General features: G+C 38.2%; 1 pseudogene; it reads right to left on the reverse strand.

The window, feature by feature from the left end:
• Positions 1–9,883: 9,883 nt before the first annotated feature.
• Positions 9,884–11,843, reverse strand: LOC100894967 (polycomb complex protein BMI-1 pseudogene; annotated as a pseudogene).
• Between the last annotated feature and the right edge of the window lie 11,781 nt (positions 11,844–23,624).

Below are 23,624 nucleotides of genomic sequence, written 5' to 3' on the forward strand. Positions count from 1 at the left end.
GGGTTCCCTTCTGGCCCAGGACAGGTTTAGAAATGCTGTTCAAGAGCTAAGGCTGGAATCAGGGACTTTAGGAGTTTGCTTGATCCTTCATTTTACTGTGGCTGAGCTGGTACTCAAGTTGCAAGACAATGTCCTTTTTACTCTTCCTTCTCCTTTCTTCAAGGGGAAAGAGTCTCTTCCAAAGCTGTGAGCTGTACCACCTAGAATTGGGGGAAGGACGGCACAAGCACTCCCTTGGCCGAACCAGCTGGTATCTCACTGAGTTGTGTGTACCCCAAGCCCATTGGCTCCAAACCCAGAACAGCATCAGGACTTGTCCAGGAATTATAGTCCTTGTGGCCTAGATTGCCTTTTAAGTTTACTTATAACCCAAGAGTGTGTCAGCCCATGGTGGTGGGATTAGCTAGAACTCAGGTTATTACCACTGATAGGAACAATTCCCCTCTGGCCAGGGCTGGTTTAATTGCTCCCTTTATGGACACCAGCTTAACTCTGTCCTGTGTTGCTTTTCACTGTGTCGGCGCAACACTGAGTTCCAAGGCAAAGTCTCACAATCACTGTTCTCTCCCTCTCCCAAGCACACAGAATCTCTCTCAGCACTACAGAACTGCTTATGGAGAATGGGGAAGAGATAATGTAGGCAATTCAAGACTGTCTTTTCTAACCTTCTCAGTGCCTTTTTTCTTGATATAATAGTAAAATCAGGTGCTGTGATTATTCACCTGATTCTTTGTTTTTACAAAGGTGCTTTCTTCTGTGGATAGTTGCTGAATTTAGTGTTCTGTGGGGACAATAATCACTGGAGAGTTCTATTCCACCATCTTTCTCTGCCTCCTCCCTCTTCACTCCCCTGCTCCTTTTAGATTAAACATTATATTGTGAACATTTTTCATATCTTAAATGATCTTTAAGAGTCTTTTTTTTTGAGACATAATGGAGAGCAGCAGTGTGCTCATGTATCCCTGCAGCCTCAAGCTGAGCTCAAACAATCTTCCCACTTCAGCTTCTGAGTAGCTGGGACTACAGGTACATGCCACCACTCCTGGCTAATTTGTTGTTATTTTTTATAAAGATGGGGTCTCACTATGTTGCCCAGGCTGGCCTCAAATTCCTAGACTCAAGCAAGCCTCCTGCATCAGCCCCCCAAAGTACTAGGATTACAGGTATGAGCCATGACAATTTGCCCAAAAGTCTAATTTTACTGGTCACATGGTTCTTAGCCTTATGTGGTAAAACCTAGATGCTTTTTGGATAAACTTAAGAAGCCTCAATTTCCACCTTCAGAAAGGCTGAATCTTTCCGGCTTAGTGCTATATGAACAAGGGTCTCCAGAAAGCCTAATATAAATATTATAGCTTTCTTCTGAGTTGTCAGGGACTGAGTATAAGAATATAAAGTGTAAACACTTGGAAACCAATTAGAAATATATTCTGAAGCTAAATATGTTCACTCCCTAATCCAGCACTTTTAGGTACATATACTTAAGGAAACTCTTGCATAAGTACACAGGGATACAAATTTAAGGATGCTCCTTCCAGTCCTGGTAAAATAATAATAAATAATTGTAATTTATATAATAATAAAATATATTTATAATAATAAATAAAATAAAAAACATAATATTAATAAATATATAATGTATAATGTATATAATATATAATAAAAATAATTATAAAATTTAAAACACTGAAAGAATATTCTCCTATCAATAGGAGAATGAATAATAAACTGTGGTATATTTATGTGATGGAATACTATAAAGCCATTAAAAGGAATGAGATGAAGTTATTTAGATCATCATAGATAGATGTCAGAAGAAAAAGACTGAGCCAGGTATGGTGGCTCACACCTGTAATCCCGGCACTTTGGGAGGCTGAGGCAAGCAGATCACTTGAGCACAGGAGTTCAAGACCAGCCTGGGTAACATGGCAAAATCCCACCTCTACAAAAAATACAAAAAAATCAGCCAGGCACGATGACACATGCCTGTAGTCTCAGATGCTTGGGGGAGCTGAGGCAAGAGGATCAGTTGAACCTGGGAGATCTAGTCTTCAGTGAGCTAAGACCATGTCACTGTACTCCAGCTTGAGTGACAGAGTGAGACCCTGTGTCCAAAAAAAAAAAGCAAAGGGCTGAATGAAAATGGCAAGTGGCAGGACGATGCCTTAGTTCATTTGTAAGCATTCCTGCTTCATGGATACTTAAGTATATTAAAGCATAAAAAAAGATGAAAACAAATTCATCATAACAGTTGTCTCTGAGGAAGAGCATAATGGAGCAAGGAGAATTTTCACTTTATATGTTTTAATTTTTTCTTTCTTTCTTTTTTTTTGAGATAGATCCTTATTCTGCAAACCCAAGCTGAAGTGCAGTTGTGCAATCTCAGCCTACTGCAACCTCCATCTCTAGGGCTCAAGAGATTCTCATGCCTCAGCCTCCCCAGTATCTGGGACTACAGGTGCATGCCACCACACCCAGCTAATTTTTTGTATTGTAGTAAAGATGGGGTTTCACCCTGTTGCCCAGGGTGGCCTCGAACTCCTGAACTCAGGTGATCCGCCCACTTAGGCTTCCCAAAGTGCTGGGATTACAGGCATGAGCCACCATACCCAGCCATTGCTTTGGGTTTATTTTGTGTCATGTTTTTTCAAAAAAGATTAAACAAATAAAACAAAATATTGTTCATTGATAATGTTACGTAGTATTCACATGGCCTTTTTTTTTTTTTTTTTTTTTTCTTGAGACAGAGTCTTGCTCTGTCACCAGGCATCAGGCTGGAATGCAGTGGCAGAATCTCGGCTCACTGCAACCTCCACCTCCTGGATTCAAGGAATTCTCCTGCCTCAGCTTCCTGAGTAGCTGGGACTACAGGCACACACCACCACGCCCAGCTAACTTTTGTCTTTTTAGTAGAGATGGAGTTTCACCTTGTTGGCCAGGATGGTCTCGAGCTCTTGACCTTGTGATCTGACCACCTCAGCCTCCCAAAGTGCTGGGATTACAGGCGTGAGCCACGGCGCCCAGCCTTACATGGCCTTTTTTATATTGTTCTCAATACTTCTAACTTCTCTTTAATTTTCTCTCAAAAAGAGTAAATAAATAATAAAAATAATAAATTTTCAAGCCAATTAATTTATTATAAACATTATGTTATGCTGTAGATTCTCTTTGTTTGCAGTAGTTATATTCTGTAAACTTGCAGTGAATACCGAATAACCAAATACTGATCAATTGCTTGAAGGGAAAATACAGGGTTGGGTTCCTGTGAGTCTCAGGTCACAATATTTTCATCAATTGATCAAACATAACCTAGTATTATGTATGTTCTTGTTTTAAAACATTCTATGTAATTAACACTGGACTCATGATCAACAGTGCTATAATTCTTACCTGAATAACGCTTATCTGATGCAAAGTATTTTCGCTGTAAGGCGTATCATAACCCTTGTGTGCTTAGGAACATCTTCCTTTTTTCTTATTTTGAGAAAGACTGTCACTCTCACCTAGTCTGGAGTGCAGTGGTGTGATCTCTGCTCACTGCAACTTCCATCTCTCCGGTTCTAGTGATTCTCCTGCCTCAGCCTCCAGAGTAGCTGGGATTACAGGTGCACACCACCATGCCCAGCTAATTTTGCATTTTTAGTAGGGACTGGTTTGACCATGTCAGCCAGGCTGGTCTCGAACTCTTGACCTCAAGTGATCCACCCACCTCAGCCTCTGAAAGTGCTGAGATTGCAGGCGTGAGCCACCACCGTGCCCAGCCAGGAACATTTTCAAAAGCAAAATTACCAACAAAAAACACAAAAATGTGAGAAATGTAGCACTAAATAGACTTCAAAGAGAACACTTGCTTACAGTATGAGGGTCAGAACAAGAAAGCAGACGAGTATCTCTTTCAACCTCAGCAGAGAATATCAAGTAACTCAAAATTTCCACCACTTTATGCATGTCTGAAAATAGCCAGGAAAGTACCTTGGATATTGATTTGGAAGTTACAAATAAATTTTAACAAGTAAGCAAATTCATACATAAATATCTGTGAATAATGAGAATTGACTCCATGTACTTATGCAGATCAGTGACACAAATTATAAATTGCAACAATATCTAAACAAGACTCTATTATTAAAACCTAATAATTTGTGGGTAATCATTCAAGTGACAGATATCAACTGCCTTCACTCCTGCTGAGACCTGTTTGCACTGTGGCGTTTAGATGGCCATGGTAACTCAAAGATTGCATGCACTTGGAAGATAGAAATTTGGCACCTTCTATCTGGAACATCCCCGGCCTCATGGGTCCCTCTTTAATCTTTCAACATAAAATTTAGTCAAGGCATTTTTGTTTTCAACAAATTTTCTCTATTTAGAGAAACCAGCACTATATAGATGGGCTACGCAGGTTGGTCTTTGAATAGATTATTAAAATTCTACTTCACTTATTTTTTGTTGTGAACAATCTCGGAATTCTAGTTTTGGAAAAATATGTATATATATTTATTTGGTTTAATTCATCCCTATGTAAGGGAGAGCAAATTTTAGAAAAGGCATTTTTAAAATGTGACATTAAAGAAAGGAGTTAGCAAATTGAAATCAAGCCTACCACTTTAAAAGCTTCAAGATCTGACATTTAGTATTTTCAGGTTTAGTCTTCAAAGATGGATTAATTACCCCAACCATTTCTGCCAGGAATGTGAATTAAGAGATTTGGAAAAGCCAGCAATCATCTCTTAGCATATTTACACCTTATATAGACCTACCAAACAAACAAAAAACTTTAAATCTTATGTTTACTGAACCTTGTTTAAATTACAGAAATTGTGCCTATGGACATGATCTTTTAAAGCCTATTTATTTTTAATGATTTCATTCATGCTATATATCTCATTCACACTCCTTCTTTTTGTTTGTTTTTTCTTATGATTATTCTCAAGTGCTAAATCATTTCAAGATAAAATTGTAAGAAAAGGCACTGGCTCCAAGGATGTTGTGGAAAGTCTCCTGGAAACTCATTGGTATGGAAAGGATGAATATTGAATGAGATGAAAACAGTTGCTTTGGTGGAGTCCCGGAAGATTTAAATGCATAAACATAAGCCTTGTGATGTTTGAGAGCCACAGTAGCCAACATAAATAAATCATATGTAAAACAGTAACTTGAAAGATACAGAAAGAGATGGAAAAAGGAAATAAATTACTTTTACCGAAATGTTTCTCAAATAATTGTAGGGGAGATAAGGTGATAAATAATAGATTAGATGTTTTTAAGAGGCCTTAGTAACAATCTAAGTACGTTGTGTTAAATTTCTGAATTTTGAACTATAGGAGGTCTATACTTACAGAATCCATGTTGGTTGTTTGCCTATAATTTGAATTCTCTCTCTCTCTCTCTCTCGCACACACACACACACACACACACAGTGTTCAAGCCAAGTCCTTTAAGTTTCCTCTTAAGAAGACTTGATAAATGAAAAAACAACATTGTTGGATTCATTTACCCAAAAATGGGGACCAGGCAAAATGCTTACCTTTTTGGTGCATACATATTTATGGGCTCTTGCCCTCATTGTTGTATTTAATGGCATTGACACAGTTCTTTATACAAAATCTCAAATACAGCATAGTAGAAAGAATCAAATGAGTTGACTGCCTCTGACAGCAATGTCAGAAAATGAAAAACATGATCTGATATGTCTTAAAAGCAAGATAGTTACCATGTTTTTGAGTTTGGGAGAGAAGCAAGGTAGAAATCCCAGTGCAGGAAAATGAGTATCCAAAGAAGCTGAGAAGACTAGAACTAACTTTGGGTTCTAAAGGGGTACAGGTCAAATGAGGGTTCCTCCTTTCCTTCCTTTTTTCCTCCCTCTCTCTCTCCTTCACTTCCTTTCTTCCATTCACAAGTTTCCTGTTTTAAACATAAGCTTTTAAATTTTTTCAGCTGAAGTACCAGGAAGTACCTCCTCTTTGAAACCTAGAGTAATTAATCAATTTGAGGAAAGAAGATCATTCAGCTCATTCCAAATCTGTCTGGAAAATTTGCATTGTCCTACATGGCTGTGCATACTACTTTGTGAGAAAAATGAGGTGCGGTAACCTAATTGCCTTTTACGTAAAAATGAGTTGGCCCATTTTCAAAGCATTATTCAAATGCCTCAAGAAACCATTGAGAATAAGAAATAAGCTCCCTCAAATGGCATGTCAAGAATAGGAAGGTCAACACATCCTTCACCTCTGAGACAGACACACATGGCACATACAAGGACATTTTTCATCTCTTCTCTTCTCTTTAACTGACACAGAGTTTCCAGGTCAGAACTCGTTTGTAAACAATGTAATCCTGAAGAATCAACACAGAAGAACAGAAGCTGGAGGACAGATAGATGGGTGGAAGGGTCAAACATTGTCAAATTGCTTTGCTGTCCCTGTGATTCCCTGAGCTCCAAAAGTGTTTTTATTAACCCAGTTTCAGTCCAATTATCTTTTTAATTGTCCAAATTTACCCTTGGCTAGGATATCCAAAAGCTCTAATTTCTTTCTAAAATTACCTCATTTTTTTGTGTCCTTAGAAGTACATGTAGACATGTGACTATGTTAGGAGCAGAGAGAAAGGCAAGATTTGAGTAAGTAGCCTTTAAAAGATCTGCAGGAACATCGAATTGTCTGTCTTCAAATGGCCCTAATGTTATAAACATCAATGAGCACAAGCACAAGCAAAATGCAAGTGCCTGATCACGTGCTCCTAATGACATGAAAGGTCAGAGCACAGCAAGTCAGCCTGTACCTTACATATGGTCAGACTTTGCATTTGGAAAGAATACTTAGTACCTTTAGTGCCCACTTTTATTGACTAGACTTTTACTTACAAACCTATGCTAATTTTAACAAGTAAAATCATACTAAAATATATAGTAAAAAGATTAATAATCTCTCTCTTCATTGCCTCCACTCTCACTCCCCAGCCAACACTCCCCAACCCTTCCATTTCGCATCAACACTTTGATTGCCAATCAAGCCAAGAGCTCAAGAGTACCTGCTAGTGTCATGTGGGGCAGGCTGGAATTTAGGGAAGAAGCAAAGCAGTTGCAGGGACAACTGTGGATAGATAAGCCTGGGCTGAGTGCACCTGGACACACGGAACACACTGTGGGGCTATGCTCCAGAAAAGGGACCCTATCTCCTTATGACTTCATTTTTATGGGACAAGTATTGGGATGCTCTTGCAAATGGAGCAAAATAATCCAAGCTTGGTGTGCTAAAAAGGTGAGCATGGGTGCCGCTGTTTATAGGATTCTAGGACCATGATTTAGATTCTAACACCTGGTAGCCTTGTGAGAAATTGAGATGGAATACGGATCCTCCCTTCCCCATGCAGATGAGAAGTCCCTGGCCCAGCTAACTTACCTCCAACGACACAAAGTAAGATTCAGGACCCAAAGATCCAAGAATTCTGTCTGTCTCTCCAAAGTAACTTACGTTAACATCTTTCTTTGTGTTTATCTACATTATGTATATCTATAGTCTATGTATGTATAGATATATATGTGTATATCTGTGTGTGTATATATCCTCCATCTATATCTGTATGGTATACCTTTGTGACACACACACAACACAAATGGTTTTTTAATATTATTAAAATGTGAAAATAGGATTATAGTAAAGCTATTATTATGTAGCCTATTTTTTTCATTTACTGTATCTTGACTTTCCCTGGTTAAAGTTGAAAAGAAAAGGGCCATGAAGAGACAATTACTAGGAACTAGTTAGTGGCTGGGCAGAATTGAAATCTTTAAGCCTTCATCCACTACACTGCCTGGCGTTGACTCTACTCTCACATGTTTGAGGTGGGTTTCGTGGATCCAAAATCTTTTGCTGGTGGCAAAGCTTTACAATTTCTGCTCCTCTGTAGAAGTGCATTACTATTTCAGATCCTTCAGGGCTGAAGCATCCGACAAGGGTAGTCTTTCTTTTTCTTCCTATCAAAAGGAAGACAAGTCCCGGGAAGGTCCCTGGGCCTGAAAGTGTCAGATGCCCCAGAGGCAGAGGAAGTAAGTGATATAAAGAGGCTGACTCTTTAAAAATTCTGTACTCTCTAATCCTTCTCTCAAAGTCTGTATATATTTAATATCTATTTATCTTAGTGGAAGATAACATGAACTTCAAAGATCACTACAGAAGATTCATCTACTCTTGGCACAATGCTATTTCTCAGTTTAAAGGAGTGTTTTCTCCATGTCTATTTTATTATTCATTATAATTTATACCAAAATTTCAGGGAAAAATTGTCGGACATTACATTGTAATTTTGAGGATCATTTAAGAATAGATACTATGTAAACCGATAACCAACTCCTGGTGCATATCAAGGTTAACATGTATACAAGCTCTTCCAAAGAAACTGCCAAATATATTGTGACTATTGAGAAACAATGTTCTACCAACAACTAGTCTCTCTGTTTCTTCCCTTACCTCCCCTCAATATGTCTTCAACACAGCAGCTAGAGTGATGTTGTTAAAATAACACACATTACGCCATTCTACTCGACCTCAGTCCCCACAACTGATTCCCATCTGTACTATAATAATCATAAAGCTAAGTACTTTGAAGAAAAGTAAAACAGGCTCAGAGACTGGAGCGTGATGGGAGGTGCCATTTCAGACAGAGTCGTACGAGAAGGTCTCTGAATAGGGGACATTGGAGTCTAAGTCCAGGGAGGAACTGAGACTTGGGGCTATGTTAAGAGCAGAGGGAAAGGCAAGATTTGAGTACGTAATCAATAAATACCACTACCTCCATAGCCCATTAAAATTATAGAAATGTGCTTCTGCACATGATATAAATGTGAATAGATATGAGGAATGCAATACTATGACTAAGTGTCTAGGACATGAAAATAACTTAGACACTTAGCTATAGTATCGTATTCTTCATATCTATTCAGCAAAAATCTCATTAAATGAAAACTTTCTATATAGCAGATGCTGTTGACCCTCATCTCCCTCAGAATAAATGGTGAAGCATTTTCAATGGCATAACAGTCCTTCCACTCTTCCCTGCCTCCACCCTGCTCTCTCCCTTCCCGAGCTTCATCTCTGACCCTATTTCCTATTACTCTCTCCCTTCTGTCATTGAAGTCAGACATTCTGGCCTCCTTGGTGTTCTTGGAACACTCCAGTCATACTCCAATTTCAGAACTTGTGCCCTTGCATTTTCATGTGCCCAATATGCCCATTACCCACATGGCTTTTGTGACTCACTCTTTTGACTTCTCCTTGTCTTCACTCAAATGTTGTCTTCTCCTAAGTTCTTTCCGGGCTAGCCTTTCTAAAATTGCAGCCCTATCCCTTATGATTTTCTTGTCTCTCCATGAGGGCAGAGGTTTTTTTTTTTTTAATATAAAAGTAATGAGTTAATGACTATAAGCAAGACAAAGCAATAGAATTGTTTCTTTTGCAGACTGCAGACAATGAAATGTTTAGCTACAATTTTCCCATACAAACATGAAAAAATATTCCTATAGAATAAACACCCTCACAAATAACTGATGGGTGAGGAACACACATCAAGTTCAACCGAAGCAAAAAAAACTAAAAATTGTTGGGGTTATTCATATTTTAAATTCAACACGCTTGCTCTGTGTAAAAATACCTGTACAAGCCCATAATAAATAGCTTCTATTTCTAGGCAAAGCAGAGAAGGCATATTCCATTGGTAATTGTAAAAGCAACTCTTAAATTTGAAATTACTGCTATACCACACATTAAAATATTTTTAGATAAAATGCCTTCTTCCAGCAATTTTCTGGTTTATTTTAAAATTTTAGAATTACAGTGATCAATATGCAATTTAAAAATACATTAATTCCATCACAGCCAATGGAAAATTAACACACTATTTTCATATTTCTCAATTAAAAGTTTTTCTTTGCTGCAACAACTTTTTAAGTAAACATGTATTATTGGAGAAAAGTCAGTATTACAAAGATGAGCCAAATGCTTCTAATGAAATTTAGAATTAAATATCCATACTAAAAATATTCTATGCTGGTAAGCAAGGTTCAACATAGGTTATGGGTATCTACAAAGGTCGAACCAGTTGGGAGAGTTTTAATAATCATTTCTGAATGCATGAAACACAATATTTCTTTATATCATTTATAAATATATCATACAATACTGTTTCCTGTTACATTGTATACCAATACGGCATTGTACAACAAGCATAATGCCATCTGCTTCTTAAAAAAGTGAATCATTCAAACAAGTCTGTAAAATAAATGGTAGTACGGGCTTTTAGGCATTCAGATTGTAAAATTGAAGTTTACTTTTCTTTGATCAGTTTTGCATAGCAACAGAGAAGTAAAAATTAATGCAAAGTAAAAATGCAAGAAATCGTTATTCACAGTGATATGGCTACATAGAATACATTACTCTATGCATATTCTTTCCATTGGTTGAATTTCAAGATAAAAAGCACTTGTTTTGTACAGGTTCACAAAACAGCATAGTAACAAGAACAATCAAGGAGAGTATAATGTAGGTGTTAGTTGAGATTAACAAACTATGGCCCAATGCTTAGCATCCACTGCAGAATATTTCCAAATCCAAACAATGGTTACAGAAGCCATTTTCCATCTTTCCTAACACAGAGAAAAAAGTCTTACCTGCTTTCCAAGAAATCAATTCTTTATAAGGACAGTCTTTCTTTTCAATTAACTTCCATAGGAGTATCATCTTTCATAGCCAAATTTAATGTCACTACAAAAGAAAGCAAATTGGACGATAGTCACATGTATGAGCATCTATAAAGCTGTAATGGCATGAAGATATCTATATAAATCAGGGGTTTTAAATTTTTTTTCTTAACAGTCTCATGTATCAACCAGAAGAAGTTGCTGATGACCCATTTACTGATGATTTTCAAGGTCTGTTGGCAAAAGATTAGTGGTTACCGCTGGGGCTGTTACTGGTTCCATTCATAGTACTGGAAATGTGAGGAAAGTGTGGATGGGGAGACTGCACTGAAGTACTGGGGCTAGGCAAACAAGAAGAGGTGGAGGGAATACCTCCTGCTGGGCTGTTGGCCTCTTCACTCCCAGAGTCACTTTCCAGTTCTCCAGCATTTGTCAGTCCATCTCTCTGGTGACTGATCTTCATTCTTTTACAAGTAGGTCGAACTCTGTGTTTCAAAGAAAGTGGACCATTCCTTCTCTAGGTATAAATGTAGGCAATTTCCATTAGTGTATAATAACCCTTTAAAGGTTCCTCCTTATACATGACATCAATCTGGAAAGTATTAGGTATGTCCATTTTACCTCTGAGAAACTTATGTAAGTGCATCACAGTCATTGCTGCTGGGTTTCGTAAATATCTTTTATCATTCAGCTCCTCCTTAGATTTCTCTTTGTCTTTGTTTACTTTCCGATCCAATCTGTTCTGGTCAAAGAATTCAATGGATAAGCTCATTATCTCATCATCAGTTATAATTCTCTTATCTTCATCTGCAACCTCTCCTCTGTCTTCATTAGAACCATTGGCAGCTTCAGCGGAAGGATGAGCTGCATAAAAATCCCTTGTTCTCTTCATTTCCTTTTTGAAAAGTCCTGGAACTAATTTGTATAGGCTATCTTGAAGAGATTTATCTGACCTTATATTCAGTAGTGGTCTGATTTTGAGAACTTGGACGTCACAAATAGGACAGTACTTGCTGGTCTCCAGGTAACAAACAATACACGTTTTACAGAAGACATTCTATTATGGTTGTGGCATCAACTAAGTACCCCCCACAAAGCACATCAGGTGGGGATTTAGCTCAGTGATCTTGATTCTGGCTGTTCAATGCATTTCTGCTTGATAAAAGATCCCGGAAAGAGCAGCCGGCGCGAGGCGATCGGAGCGGGCGGAAAAGACAATACAAGTCGTTCAGCAGAAAATGAATGCAAACCAAGCGGCCACCTTGAAGCGAGCTGCAGACGCTGCTGTCAGTGGGCAACCAGCGCTGCCCCGGGCAGCCGCGACCACCGCGCTCGCCTCGTGCCACCTTTAGCCTCCTCCTCTGCCTCGAGGGCAGAGATTTTTGTCTGTTTTGCTCCTGCTGTGTTGTTGCCAGACCCTAGGACAGTGCCAGGCAACATGATATGCACTCTATAGCCCCTTGTTGAATGAATAAATAAATCTTCGACAACTTTACTCAACAAAATGACCAGTTTTTCAACAGTGCTTAGCACTCCAGTGAGTCACCAGAGCCACAGAGACTCAAAGCCATTTTTTTTCCAGAAAAAAAGTATCCCAAGTGATATGAGAGTTAACCCTAGGCTTAGTCTAGGACAGAGCAATGCACTGTGCATTTCCTATATCAGAGAGAGTCAGGATCCAGGGAGGTTTCAAGGTTCAGATGTTAAGCCAGTCAAATAGTCAGAGGGGGACCAAGATAAGAACAGACAAAGTCCTTGTGCTGATTGGTGCTCACGTGAAGGGTTGTGTAAGTCTTACTAGGGAGAAATTGCCTCTATGAGACTTCTTAGAGGATGGACATTGTTATTGTGTTGGCCCCGAATAGAGCCATTTAAGAATTTCCATCAAGGGGGGTTCACACCTGCTCTTTTCTCTTCTTCCTCATGCTTTACAATTAGCATTCCCTCAACTTGGTCTTCTCAGGAAACATGTTGCCCTTTTTGTGGAAGGGTAGATAAGACCTGTTCATGTTTACTGGAATATGAAGAGAGTAGACCTGGGTAACCCCATTGTTTCACTACAACCAGATGGGAAATTGGTCCCACCCCCACCCCACTGGGGGAATCCTTTGAGAACCTTCAATCTTCTGTTACCATCCTGCGGCACATCTAACATTCCGTGGTGTTCAATAAATGCTGGCTCATGAGCTAATGATCTAATTATTAATGACTCTGGTCAATGTAGAGCCTTTACTCCAGAGTTCTTTGCAAGACTGTGGGCATTGTACCTTGTTGGTAATTAGATTATGCCCTAGGGATCTCTGGATGAAAGTAGGCCTGTCTCAAATGTCATGTGTCAGAATTCTAATTATAAAAATCCATAATTGGCTGCCTCTTTAAGAACAATGAGAATAATGGCTTGTCTGTGCCAAGAAGGATCTACAAGAGGAACACAAACAAGAAAGTGTTGCTGTAGGGAAGTGAGATTTTTAAATGTCTTGGGAAAACCTGGTGCTATGGTGCACTGGACTAAACCCTGCAAATGCAGAAACCAAGCTGGGAGCAAGGCTCATCCATGCTTATGCAAAAACTCTCAGGGAAAGCACTCTAAAGCTAATGTTGGCTCCCCCAGGATGCTGGGGAGGTTTGAGGATAATCACCTGTGACACTCAGGCTTTCCTTGAGACACAATTTTAAACCAATGAGCTTAGTTCTGAGCTGGATGGATGCCAAAATTGAATTTCTGCTCGGTTGGAGCCAAATCCTTTCCTAGCTGTCTCTCAAGACCGTTGGCAATATTTGCTTTGAGTTCTTTTTCCCACTTACTCAAAATTAATGTGGGGTCATTTTGAAGTCTTTCCCCCTTTGGGCTGGAAGTGTTGAGGAAAGCAATGTATGCTGTTTAGGTCCCAGGTGACACCTTTTTGCTCATGTGTCTGCTTCATTTTCTGCTTCCTTTGAAGGCCTGTCCACTTTATGTAGTGAAGAAGTCTATATTAGGGTGCACATCAATTCCAGAAGCAGTTATCGCCTAATCGCCATCGGTTGAGTCCTCTGTTAAATGCTGAAGGTGGTGAGGCTAGGAGAGGAGGTGTAGCGCTTACAGAGGGCGCATGTGATGGAGGAAAGAATATGGGCTCTAGAGTGAGACTCTGGCTTTTGATCCTGGCCTCATTACAGATCAGCAGTGAGAACCTGGGCAAGTTATATACACACAGTAAGCCTCTGTTTCCCCAACAGAAAACTGGAGTAATAATTCCAAACCTGAGAGAATTATACTTGTAAACAGATTCAAAATCACATATATTTCTATGATTGCATAAAATATAATAGTAAACAGCCACAAATGCAACACATAAAAATAAAATAAATTATCATTTTTTTCAATGTATTGTTGGTCCTTAATGTCTAGAAGCTGACAGTTGAGACAGGAAAATAAACCTCATATGCATGAAACAAGTAGAGAATAGCAGAGGACAAATGATCAGATTCGAAAACAAAAGGAAAGAAGGCACAAGTTTCAAAATACATGTGTAAGGTAATAAGTGCTGTGAGCAATAAGAAGTCACATCATAATTTCTGGGTGAGTTTTTTCCCATCATCTATCATCCAAGCCTCAGTGCTTATGTAATTAGAAAATGCAGGGTGTTTTGTTCTCTCTTGGGTAAGCATGTCTAATTTAAATTCCATTGCATTCCAGATCACATGAAATCAACATATAAATGAAAAGCTGTTTGCATTTCTGAGATGAGATGGAACTTTTGACTTTTCTACTTGAAGAAACAGTATCACTGTCACTCTGCTAAAAACTCAAAAAGAAAAGGTTTCTTTTTCCCCCCCTCTCATTGACCATAGAATCAAAAAGACAGGGAGAATCATGCCTCAAGTTTGATTAAGGAATAGTCTGATTTGTTCATAAAATTGCTATCAGTAGTTAAAATAATGTATATATAATATGAATATAATAATGTACATGTATCTGTACAGAAGTAACATACATATATAACAGTAATATATATTTGTAGTAGTAACATATAATGTATCTATAATAGTAATATGTGCACATATGCACATATAATAGTATGATCATGTACCAACTATCATCAATGGCCAATCTATTTAAATTCCGCACTATAACTTTCTGCACATGTGAGGTCTCTCAAGGTCAGTGAGCCTCTAAATGTAAAAATAGCATGTGTGAGGCCCCACCTATGGTTGTTAGAGCTCCAGGAAACAGGTGGCATGTGAGTCAAATTAAGATATTTAAGGCACAACTGTCCCCCGTAAAGTGAGCATTTTTAGTTTTCTGACTTGAAGATGTGGATATTTTCAACCTTTTAATTCTAGGCTGCCTTTCATCTCCATAGTGCAGCACACACCCCATGAATAAGGCCTGTTTCATCCAAGAAAAACAACCTTTGGCCATCCACTTCCTTGTATCTCACCTCGGGCAAACCAGTTGGCCTATCTTTGACTGACTTTAACACATCAAAATGTGCACAGTGGTCATTGTGCATACTGAAAGACCTAAAATGTTCATTAAAAAACTAATTCAAACTTAATAACGCTACCCTACCTGAGGTAAACTCTTAAAACCAGTTTCTGGTCAATAAGATGCCTGTGTCAAATGGTTTTGTAATCAAATTCTTTCCATATCCTGCTAACATCGCTTGATGAGTTTAATTAGCGATCATTTTGAATTCTTTCATGAAGACAGGTTTTTTTTCCTAAAGCATTTATGATACCAGGAATTTTTTTTTTTTTTTTGAGACAGGGTCTTGCTCTATTGTGCAAACAGTGGTGTGATAACAGCTCCTTGAGGCCTCAACCTTCCAGGCTCACGTGATCCTCCTGTCTCAGCCTCTCAAGTAGCTGGGACTACAGGCATGCACCACCATGCCTGGCTAATTTTTTGTATTTTTTTTTTTGTAGAGGCAGGGTTTTGTCATGTTGCCTAGGCTGATCTCGAACTCCTGGGTTCAAACTGTCCACCCACCTCGACCTCCAAATGTGCTGGGATTACAGTCATGAGCCACTGCACCTGACCCAATGCCAGGATTTTAAATAGAAATTTTCCCTTCCAGGCAGCTTTGACAAATCATACATTTTTTTTTTCCTTCTAGGATGAGCTTATGTTGGCTGTGATCTCAATCCCACTGATACAGTGCTCCTTTTTTAAGGACACGGATTAATTGGAGCTGGGGAAAAGTGTTGGTGTGTAAAGGAAAAACATTTTCTTTTTATATCATTATTGAGTAATTTGGAAGGCATTGTAGAAATCATCCAGGTCTCTATAAAATCCATGGGCTAGATTGAATTTTCTTTTTGTTTCCTCCAGCTTTAGTGTTCGATGAACACTAAAGATCTTACTCATCTTCACCAGGTCTTACTCGTCTTCATATTTCCAAAGCCCTTTGCAAGGTCTGGCACACAGTAGGGCCTCATTACTTGTTTGTTAATGAATATATAAATCATCCTATATGCTTTGTATGCTTCATTTCAGTGCTTTCTGATTATAGCAAGAATCCTATGTTGCCATTCATGGCTCATGATTCTGTTCTTCAGCATCACAAAATCAGACCATAAAATTTTCCTATTTCATGTTTCATTCTGTGGCTATAGGGTACAAACACACACTATTTATCAGTACCAATGATTTTGTTGAGGTGGATCCATTTATTCATTCATTTAATAAATATATACAGAACAGCTACTGGGCACTTGTGTTGCAATGCTGAACAAGACACAGTTCCCTATATCAAGGAACTTGTATATTGAAGGAGACAGACAAGTAAACATAAAATAGTGTGAGTGCTATAAAGGATAAGTACAACAAGCTGTGGGAACGGAAGAGTAGCTGACCTGGTCTGAGAAATTCAGGAAATGTTTTCCAAAGGAAGTAGTAGATTCAAACCTTAAGGTTAAGAGTAAGGTGGGTGAAAGTGGGGAGGCGCCCAGACAGCATAGAGGGCAGCGAGAACTTCAGATCCCAGAGTGGATGTTTATTTAGAAGGCAATAAAGGACCCTTAGGAGAGGCCAAGCTGGGGATGCAACTTGTGTTTTAGAAATATCTTTCTAACTGCAGTTAGAAAAGTAGAAAGGGGCAAGACCAGAGGCCAGGAGAAGTCTAAAAAGTGACAGTAAAGGTACAGGCACTGGCAGCAGACATAAAGAGTATTAGATGAATTCTAGATATACTGAGGAAGAAATGGAATGGATGCATATGGTGGGGGAATGATGCAGGAAAGAAGACATAAATTCTGATATCTGCTTTGAGAAATTGAGAGGGTAGTTGTATCATCTGCTAGGATAAGAAACACCTTCTAAAGCAGTAGCACTTTGGGAAGGAAGGAAAGCAATGATAAATTCTGTAGAATTCCTAAATGATATCCAAGATGAGCTGCCTAACAATGCTGTGGTCTGAATGTTTGTGTTCCTCAAAATTCATATGCTGAAGCCTAATTCCCAGTGTGATGTTACTTGACAGTGAGGCCTTTCAAAGGTAACTAGGTCATGAAGGGAGAGCCCTCATTAAGGAGATTGGTGTCTCTATAAAAAGAAACACAGATGCCTGCCATGGTGGCTCACATTGCAATCCCACCCCTTTGGGAGGCTAAGATGCAAGGATCACTTAAGGCCAGGAGTTTGTGATCAGCCTGGGCAATATAGGAAGACCTCATCTCTACAAATAACAATTTCAAAAAATTAGTCAAATATGGTGGTCCATGCCCATGTCCCAGCTACTCAGGAGGCTGAGGCAGGAGGATCACCTGAGACTGGGAGCTCAAGGCTGCAATGAGCCATGATCGCCTCACTGCACTCCAGCCTGGGCAACAGAGAAAGACCCTGTCTCAAAAAAAAAAAAAGAGAGAGCGAGAGACAAGACAGATGATTTCTGTTTCCACCATGTGAGGATACAACAGGAAGGTGATCATCTGCAAGCCAGGAGACAGGTCCTAATGATCTTGAACTTCCCAGTATCCAGAACTGTGAAAAATAAGTTTACATTGTTTAATCCACCTACTCTATAGTTTTTTTTATAGTAATACAAAATAACTAAGACAAATAGTTATTTGGTTATATAAATCTGTATCTCAGGAAAGAGTTTTGCATTGAAATTATATGACTGACTGTTATCAACATATAGATAGATACTGAAACTATTAAAATGAATGTCCTGAGGGAAAGAAGGTGGCAGAAAAATACTAAGAAATGCTAATCTTTAAGAGACATTCAAATATTTTGCTTACTAATTAATATCACCAGCTCCGTCTCCATTCCTAAGGACCGAATACATTCTAGGTCATAGAGATTTACTGTGGTTCAGATGTGACCCCCAAAGTTTGCCTGTTGGTAACTTGATCCCTAATGTGGAGATGTTGAGAGGGGAGATCTTTAAGAGGTGATTAGGTCATGAGGGCTCTACCCTCATGAATTTTTTAATGCCATTATCATGAGGGGGGGTTGTTATCACATTATTTTATAAGTGGGCTCCTTATAAAATAATGAGTTTGACCCCTTTGTCTCTCTTTTGTCCTCTCTTTGTCCTTTGCCATGTAATCACATAGCAAAAAGACCTTTGCCAGATTCACGGGCCTCAATCTTGGACTTCATATCCTCCAGAACTGTGAGCCAATAAATTTTTGTTCATTATAAATTGCCCAGTCTGTGGTAATCGGTTACAGCAGAAAAGAAAAATAGGTGAGGCTAGGTTCTAACAAGGCACTTTCTACAGCAATCCTACCCAGGAGCTCTGTGGAGAGACAGAGCCAGGCCTATGTCACTTAAGAATGTCTTACATAAATTCTCAATTACTCAACTGAAATGACTTATAAATTTTGCTTTATCATATGGGTATTGAGAGGAGAAAGAGAGTTAATTATTAAACATGTGGGTGCCTAAGACATGTTCCTAAGCTTTCTCAAAAATATTTTTGTAGATTGCATTGAGTACCACAGACAGGAGGTCCATGAAAATCCATCTAGGATAGAGATGCCTTATATCTGTTACTAAGCTGTTATTAAGGAGACACAGCACAATGCTTTGCTTTCACTGTCTCCCACAAATCACACACACACAACCTAAGAGGGAGGAGCAGGTGGAACAGATGGCAGCCATGATGGTATCAGCAAGAGCAATAGCTGCCAAGAAAAAAATGTTTTAAAGCACTTAAATTTATGATTTAAAAAAAACTGAAATCAAGAACTTTTGGCATCATACTTGAGTCATGCTTGCCTGATGTCGCAGCAGGTCGTAAATGCTGGTTTCAGAAGTATTTCTGTAAACAGCATTGGTCGGAAATAAATAACTAAGCAAATAAAACCTCCTTTTATAATTTTATAAAACCCTGGAGACATTGTAGTTATTTTTATTCTTGTTTTGTTTTATATAATCTGGAGTGTCCCAGAGCTAGTGCGATCCCATCTGTTGAAACCCTCCAAGTTTGTTGTCAAACTTAGAACAAATATTTTGATTTACTAAGGAACTTAAATCAGATAAGAGATTCTGGGGGATGTAGAATCATCAAAAAAATGTTATCCTAAGATATTTAGTTATTTTCTTAGTCATGCATCTTCCACAAACTGCATGTTTTGCAAAGCTAACTTTCTAAGCACTTCAGTTCTGAGGGTATAATAAATCCCTAAGATTTACATCTTGGTAAAAAACAGACATGTGGATTAATGGCAGATAACAGGGTCCCCAAAATAGAATAACACATCCTGCTTTAAAATTTCTCAAAGTTTTGAACTCTTTGAATTTTAGCAGAAATCCAGATATTATACATTGGCCCAAGATAATTTTGTAAATGATTTTTAACATAAACACAAATTTAGTACTATAAGTTATCATTGTAGTAGAGTGTTCTAAAAAGTTGGGCTCTTTCTTTTGCAGTGTTGAATGTATATTTTGTTTTAAGGATGTTACATTTATCAACCCATTCAGTCCTCACATTCAGTCCTACAAAGTGGGCACTATCTATTATTAGCCCCGTTTTTCAGATGAGAAAACTGAGACTCAGAGAGGCAAGCCAATTTGCCAAAGGTTAACAGGTAACAAATTGTAGTGTTTAAAATCCAGTTCCAAAGCTACATGCTTAGCCACTGTCATATCAGAGGCAAAAGTTCCCCCATGTTGTCCACAGACCCCATATATCAGAGCTTATTAAAAAGTCCCAATTCTTTGGGAAAACTCTCTCTTCATGCTCTGAATCTCATATGCCAGTAGGTTTGAAACTTAGGGGTCAGCAGAATGACCTTTAGAGCTTGTTAAAAATGCAAGCACAGGACATTAAATTTTTGAAGGCTTGATGGTGAGACTGGTGGAAAGCTTCCAGAGTTTTCCTGTTTTTTGACCGCCCCTTTCATTTTGGAAAGAGGTTTATTAGGTCTTTGGGGTGTATGGAGTATAGGAAAAGTCCAGGTCGGGATGACAGAACAGGGTTGCTCAGCTGCACTGCATAGTAATGAAACCTGTCTTTATTATGAAAGGAGTTGCAGCTCTGAAGATCTGTTTTTGTGGGGTTAGGGGATGAGGCAGAACAAAATAACTATCAAGGGTTCTGACTTCCAGGCAGGGAAGTTATGTTCAACCATACTCCTGCTAAAGGAAGATATACTGAACCCTAGAACATCATGGTGGAAGCTTCAAGAGAGAGACTGTCTATGGGCACACTGTGGAGAGGTCTGGAGGACGCACTCTGAAAGAGTTGTAACAACTGTCTAATTGTACACTGATTCATTTTATCTCTATTTTTGGATTCTTAGTTCTATTATCTTTTTAACATTTTTTAGTTGTTGCCCTAAATACCTTTCAACATCACCATCTACCTTCAAACAACATATTACTTCATGTATAATGTCAAAACCTTACAACACATTGCTTCCAATTTCTTTTTCCCATCATTTGTGCTATTGTTTTCATACATTTTATTTTTATGTATGTTATAAACAACATACTACATTCCTGTAATTTTTACTTTAGATAACCAATTATCTTTTAGAATAATTATAATTCTAAAAGTCTTCTTTTTGCCTTTATTTTTTACCATTACTGGTGCTCTCTATTCTTTGTACAGATTTTGTTTCCATCTGAAACTACATCCTTCTGCCTGAAGAACATCCTTTAATATTTCTATAGCACAAGTAAGCTGGCAATTAATTTTCTCAGCTTTTGTCAGTCTGAAAAGACTTTATTTGGCTTTCATTTTTAAAAGACGTTTTCTCTGAGTATATAATTTCAGGCTGATGGATTTTCTTTTTGAGTATACTGAAGCTCTATTAAGTTCAAATTTGCTTAGTTTCTGATGAAATGACACCTGTAAGTTTTATCATCACTCCACTGTATGCAATATATGTTATCTTCTCACTACTTTCAAGATTTTCACATTATCTTCAGTTTTCAGTGGTTTAATTTGTATTTTATCTAGATGTAAGCTTTGGTGTTTTTCGTTTTTTGTTTTATTTTATTATTTTTATTTTACATTGTCAACCACTATCTTTTCAAGTATTTCTTCTCTCTCTCTCACCTCTCCCTTCTCTTCATTCTCTTCTCCTTCTGGAATTCTAATTATGCATACATCAGACAACAGATCTTTTGGGGTTTTTTTTTTTTCTTTTTTCCTCTTGTGTTTCTTTTTTTTTTTGAGACGGGTTTTTGCTCTTGTTACCCAGGCTGGAGTGCAATGGCGTGATCTCGGCTCACCGCAACCTCCGCCTCCTAGGTTCAGGCAATTCAGCCTCCTAAGTAGCTGGGATTACAGGCACGCTCCACCATGCCCAGCTAATTTTTTGTAAGTAGAGACGGGGTTTCACCATGTTGACCAGCATGGTCTCGATCTCTTGACCTCGTGATCCACCCACCTTGGCCTCCCAAAGTGCTGGGATCACAGGCATGAGCCACCGCGCCCGGCAACTCTTGTGTTTCAATTTGCATTATTTCTATTGAACTGTCTTCAAATCCACAGATTCTTCTTCAACTTTGTGGTGTCTATTTATAAGCCTATTTATTTTTGATATCATATTTTTTTCTTCTGACATTTCAATTTGACTTTTTACCTCTTTTCAGAGAAAGTTTTATTGCAACAGTACCCCCATGGTGACAAATGAGAGTATATATTTGTGAGAGTGAGGGTTTTGAATTTGTTTTTTATTTATTTATTTTTGGTGGGGGTGGTGGGGAATTATTACAAACCCAGGGGAGAAATGTGTCTGTGTGTGAGTGTGTACATGTATTTGTTCAATGTCTTTCAATCAATTGCTTTCAGCTTTTAAAATGCTTGTTTTGTCTCAAATTTGGCTAGTAGAAGCCCCTTCAAAGTAGGTACTATATACTTCTGAAAGGACACAAGTCTTTGATAACCTACCCCACTTTCTGGCCCAACAAAAGGTCTCAGGCTCCCTTTGTATATTTCCATTTTGGACTCAAAAGCTGAAAACTCCTTATAATAGAGAATGGAAGTTAGGGATTAAAAACCTGGGCTTTGGTCTGGGCACAGTGGCTCACTTCTGTAATCCCAGCACTTTGGGAGGCCAAAGTGGGAGATTGAGCCCAGGAGTTCAAGGTTACAGCGAGCTATGATTATACCATTGCACTCCAGCCTGGGTGACAGACCCAGTTTCAAAAACAAACAAACAAAAAGTAGGCTATAGTATAATTCACTGACTCAATTGTCATTGCTTCTGGCTCTTTTCAGTGATCTCAGTTATTCTTTAGCATTATTAAATTATACATTTGTTTAATCCTATAAGCAAAATAGATTTGAACAATATTAATACTACTACTAACAAAAACATTACCAATAAACTTTAATGTATCTGTGCCATTCTTTATGTCTTTAGAAGACATCCCATTGGGGCAGATAACTGGAATATTATGTTTTAAAAGTTATTAAAATATTTCTTTTTTCAGAGTCATTATGTTAACAACTTGTCGTATAGTTAGGGTTTTTTTCTGGCTTTTAAAAGTATTTGTTTGTTTGTTTATTTATGAGAAAGGGTCTTGCTCTGTCACTCAGGCTGGAGTGCAGTGGTGCAATCATAGCTCACAGCATCCTTGAACTACTGTGCAATCATAGCTCACAGCATCCTTGAACTACTGGGCTCAAGTGATCCATTTCTGCCTCCGTAATATCTGGAAATACAGGCAAGCCCCATCATACTCAAAATTTTTTTTTTTGTTTTTTGTAGAGTTAGGTTCTCATCTTGTTGCCCGGTCTAGTTTCAACCTTCCAACTGGCCTCAAGCAATCCTTTCACCTTGGCATCCCAAAGTGCTAGGATTGCAGGTGTGATCTGCATCCAGTTCCACTTTTTTAATAGCAGCTTTATTGATAATGAATTCATATACTATACAACTTACTCATTCAATTTAATGTTTTTTAACACAGAGTCGTGCAACCCTCACCGCAACGAATTTAGGAAAACTGATTTTTTTTTTAATTTTAGAAACTGCTTTTTTCTTTTTCTTTTTGAATTTGTAAAACATTTACATGGTTCCAAATTCTCTACTACATGACATGAAAATATTTATCAACTGATGAATGGATAAATATAATGTAGTACATTCTTTCTGTGAAATACTATTTGGCAATGTAAAACAATTTAAATTATATGAAGTGTGTCCAGAATTAAACTAGAACTCAATAACAGAATAATAGCAGAAAGATGTCCAAACATTTAAATGCTAAACAACACACTTCCAAATAATACTTGCATGAAAGAGGAATTCTCAAAAGAATTTTTTTAATTCAACTCAATAAAAATGAAAATACAACACATCAAATTGTTTAAGATACAGCTAAAGCAACGCTGAGAGGGAAATTTATAGACTAAATACACACATTAGCAAAGAGGAAAATCTCAAAACCTACATTAGGAAAAACAAAAATCTCTAAGCTACCTCCTCAAGACCTCGAAAAATAAGGTAGGCAATTCTGGGAGAACCCGCAAAGTGA

This window comes from Callithrix jacchus, chromosome 4 (genome assembly GCF_049354715.1).
Source record: "Callithrix jacchus isolate 240 chromosome 4, calJac240_pri, whole genome shotgun sequence".
Classification (NCBI taxonomy): Eukaryota; Metazoa; Chordata; class Mammalia; order Primates; family Cebidae; genus Callithrix; species Callithrix jacchus.